The sequence below is a fragment of the Hyaena hyaena genome, unplaced genomic scaffold (assembly GCF_003009895.1).
Source record: "Hyaena hyaena isolate Hyena2069 unplaced genomic scaffold, ASM300989v1 scaffold_152, whole genome shotgun sequence".
NCBI lineage: Eukaryota > Metazoa > Chordata > Mammalia > Carnivora > Hyaenidae > Hyaena > Hyaena hyaena.
Genome location: NW_024080784.1, coordinates 1,181,627 through 1,186,274, shown reverse-complemented (window position 1 = coordinate 1,186,274; position 4,648 = coordinate 1,181,627). Strand labels below are relative to the sequence as shown.

General features: G+C 35.6%; 1 protein-coding gene across 4 annotated transcripts in view; it reads right to left on the bottom strand.

Moving 5' to 3' along the window:
• Positions 1-4,648, bottom strand: part of CCDC146 (coiled-coil domain containing 146) — a 115,418-nt gene that overhangs the window by 63,654 nt on the left and 47,116 nt on the right. The window lies entirely within an intron of this gene.

The window sequence follows — 4,648 nt, the reverse complement described above, 5'->3', positions numbered from 1 at the left end:
AAACGAAAGATCCCACCATGATGTAGTTTCTCTCTCTTTTATCCCCCCTCTGGTCTTTTTTCTTTGTTTCTTTGTCATCTTCATCCCACCACCTCCATCTCTCAGAGCTCCACTTCATTCCACGACACTATATTTCTGTCTTCTAAGTTTGGGTGGGAATGAGAGGGGAAAATTATAGAAGATGAACACATAATAAGCAGCAGATGTTAGCTATTTGTAGAGCAGGGAGGAAGAGCAACTTAAACTTGGCCGAGATTCTCCAAGTCAGGCCAGGCTCCTTTTCGGGTGCCTGTCTTAGAAAGGAGAAAAGTCAAATCCTCCAGTCCGTATCTCCCTTCTTACCCCCGCTGCTTCACACTACAGAAGCAAAGACATAAAAATGAGGAAAAAAACAGGAAAGGAGCAAATGGAAAAAGGAGAATGTTTTAATATACTTACCTCTTGTGCTTTTATATTTCAGTGCTAGTTACATTGATTCTGTGCATTCTGCAGAATTCATAATTTATTGAATTGATAAACCCTACACTCATTAAATAAGATTTACACCTAGAGAAGCTACATATGCCATTTGTATGGGATATGGTTTTCTTTTTAAAATCCCCTATGTTCTAAACACTTTTTCTGCTTGGGACACGGAAGATTTTGAAGCGGTGGTAGTTAGGGAGATTGGTTTAGAGGCAAAGAAATAAGCCTAATAAAATATACAAACAGGAAGCTCTTTTCTCTACCCAGGCAACATATATCCAAGGTAACAGTGTTTATTTACAGACACTACCACCTTTGTGGTCTAGTTTGGAAAAAACGACTTGAAAAATGGCCAACTCAGGAGTAGCAAAAGGTGAGGCCAATGCTATGGCATAGCGAGAGGCATTGGGGGTTCAGAAAAGGCAGTTATCCTCTAAGGCCAAACACATTGCCTCTGTCCAAGGCAGGCTCCGGCTTGGAACGCATTCTTCTTCAGCTTAAAAGTTCCACCAAGTGAGCGAAGTGTCTGTGTTTGCATCCTTGTTATCGCCAGAGCCAGTACCGAGCATGGTTCCATAAATGCAAAATAAGTATTCACTGACTGGATGAATAGCTAAAACGAAATAGATCTTCATAGTTTTCCATTGTAATTAATGATTTAATTAAAGGATACCCTGTACTTAGGTTTACATTTTGATGATTTGCTTTGCTATTATATGGCTTTTAATAAATAACATTTAGAATCATTACCGCTGAAAAGGGCCCTAGTGATCTCTAACTTGACTTTCTCATATTACAAACACGGAAATTAAAGCCTATTTAAGAGTCAAGAAAGCAGAAGTTTCCTCCCTAAGAACACGAATTCCATAGCTACCATCCTAAGGCTCTTGTCACTGTATCATGACTTGCCATTTTTGAGATGATCACAGTAATGAATGAAAATTTAGTTTAAATTTATATATGACTGACAATTTTTTGTGTCTGTTTTGTCATCTTATTGTGTATAAGCAATTGTTGCAGCTAAATTCTATGTCAGTTGTCAAAACACATGCCTATATTTTGTACATGCAAACATAATCAAAACAATTGTGTATTAAATACACAAGCAGAGGAAAGCTGTGATAAATAATAGTGGATGCTTAAAAATAAACAAAATAAAAGACAAGCAATTTTACATCTGTTGATAATAATCTAGAAGTAGTTTCTTCTACCCTGAAAGATTTTCACTGAAAAGAACAGGAAATGACTCAAATCACAGATATTATCAAACTAGAAGCAGAAAAAGAAATAAATAATGCTGTACCTCAGAATGCTATATTGTAAATGCTTAAAAAGATTTCTGAAGGACTTGGATGAGCTATCATTGTTTCAATATTAACTATTTACAACATTTAATCCATTTCATAAATTTTCTTTGCTTACCGGCACCGTGGAAGTCACCTTTAAGTTAATCTTTATTGAGAGAGTTCATGTGTTCTCATATATTTCATATGATAAAACTGAGTCTTTCAAAAATGAGCCTTAGAGTAAAGATAGGCATTTAAAAGACAGGTATTCAGGGGTGCCTAGGTGGCTCAGTCAGCTGAAAAACATGTATTCAGCATGAAATTATTCAATTAATGTGGAATTAGTTTAATATTTTCATTTTCCCATAATGATTTAATTATTTAAGATGCATACTATCATGATGAATGAACTAAAATATTAAAATAAATTCTTGGGATGCCTGGGTAGCTCACTCGGTTAAGCATCCGACTTCAGCTCAGGTCACAATCTCACAGCTCATGAGTTTGAGCCCCGCACTGGGCTCTGTGCTGACAGCCCAGAACCTGGAGCCTGCTTCAAATTCTGTGTCTCTGTCTCTCTCTGCCCCTCTCTCTCAAAAATAAAAACAGTAAAAAATAAATTAAATAAATCCTTAAACTAATTTTGTGATTCAACTTATATTTATATATATTATCTAATAGCATATATATAATGCAACATATACATGCGATGTATATGTTTATACATGTAATATGTTACATAAAATTTTATATATTATTTTAAAATGCCAAATAAAGACATTTTGTAAAGAAAAAAACAGTAGCCCAATGGAAGCAAGGTAATAACTGAAACAGGGAATACCAAATTAACCTTCTCAGCTTAGAACGAAAGTATAGACCAAGAATTTAAAGCTTTGAATTTTGTAGCAATATACCAGGCAGTCCTCATTATTCACAGATACTGTATTTGCAAATTCGCCTACTCAATAAAATTTGTAACCCCAAGATAATACATGTGGGTTTGGGGGATCATTTGCAGACATTCCTAGAATTGTGATGCTCAAAGAAGCCACCAACTCTGCTGTCTTGCTTCAGCTCTCATAGTGTAAACAGAATCCTTTCTGTGGTGTAAGTGTCACCTTTGTTTTGTTTTGTTTCTTGTTTTTGTTTTTTAATTTTTTCTAATTTTTTTTTTTTTGAGAGAGAGAATCCAAAGCAGGCTCCAGGCTCTGAGCTGTCAGCATAGAGCCTGACGTGGGGCTTGAACTCACAGATGGCAAGATCATGACCTGAGCTGAAGTCAGATGCTTAACTGACTGAGCCACGTGGGCACCCCAAGTGTCATGTTTTTTCACATCTTTGCCCTCCTCAGCTTAGTGCTGAAGTGCTGCCTAGTGTTCCTAAGTATAAGAAGGTTGTGATGTGTCTTATGGAGAAAATACATGTGTTAGATAAGACTCCTTCATGTGTGAATTATAGTTCTGTTGGTCACGAGTTCCATGTTAATGAATCAACAATATAAAATAAGATGTTTTTAAACAGAAATATGTTTAAAACAAGGTTACTTATTGATGAGTTGACAAAAATACTATGACCTGAGGTTCACAGAAACCTAACCTAGTATGTCCCCTGGGAGCAGTGACTTTGTAGGACATAACTACCAGAAATAATGAGAGACCAAGAGAAGATGCAGAAAACCAGAATTGTGGGGGCGGGGGAGGGGAGGAGACATAATTTGAGTTTCATGATTTCTTTACTATGTTTTTATTGTTTGTTTTGTTTCAGGAGTACAAAAGGAAACAAGATGTATTTTCAATTCCAACGTTAATTACATGAAATTTTTGAAGTCTCTGGAAATTAGATGACAGCAAACTTAGATGTCATGCCCCATGGATCTCTTTGATCCTTTATGATCCCTGGCTGTGGCGTATGGTAAAAAGAGATACTGTTGATAGATAACAACTGATTGACATCTCAAGGCTTCCATGGACTATTTATGTTTCATAAAATTCTAGCCTGAGGAGCCCTAAATACTCCACTGAAGATCTGGGCCATTAGCACATCAGATAACTGTATATTCTGTACTCTCATAAAGAGTGGACCCTTGGATGTTTCTGCCCTATACTTCTTTTGAACAGAACCCTTAAGAAGTCACATAATGGATCTTTCACTGTAGGTCCACACTAGAGGATTTCTAGTCTGCATCTATGCAGACACTTTTATTCTAGTGTTAACCAAAATCAGGCAATTCTTGATCTCTCTATTGGTTGCTGAAATCAGGGCTTTGTTTAAAGTTCTGTGAAATTTATAATGAACAGGATTAAGACCCCAAAAGAATATTAAAATAAACATTATTTACTGTTGACATTTCAAATAAAGCAGTTTCAAAAATGACTGTTTAAACATTTTTTATCATAAAAGCATGTATTCCCTAAAGAATAATCAAAGACTCTTGAATTTAATATAAGAAACTACAAATATGTTAATACATGTAGTATCAGTGAAAATATCTCAATGCTATACTTATTGTCATTATATTTACTTCCTTTGGTACAAATAGAGACAAAGTATTTCCTTTAAAAAAACTGTGTTATAGGGAATGGAAATTTACTTTTGAAATCTGATACAAATACAGTGAATGCAGATCTTCCCTTGAATATACTTTGAATAAGAAAACACTGAAGAGGTCTGAATATGTTGTGGATATAGACTGATGAAATTACTTTTCATATATGGTTTATAGAAACCCCACCATATGTTGGTGCCAAATAATTTGTTTAGATTTTAAAGGCAAATCTGTAAATGGGCATCATGTGTCAGTTCTGGATGGAAGACAGATATGGGTTTGGAAGGAAGATTCCAGAATGGGAGGTGATACTTGAGTTGGGGCAGACTAGGCATGAGAAAATCCAGGAAGA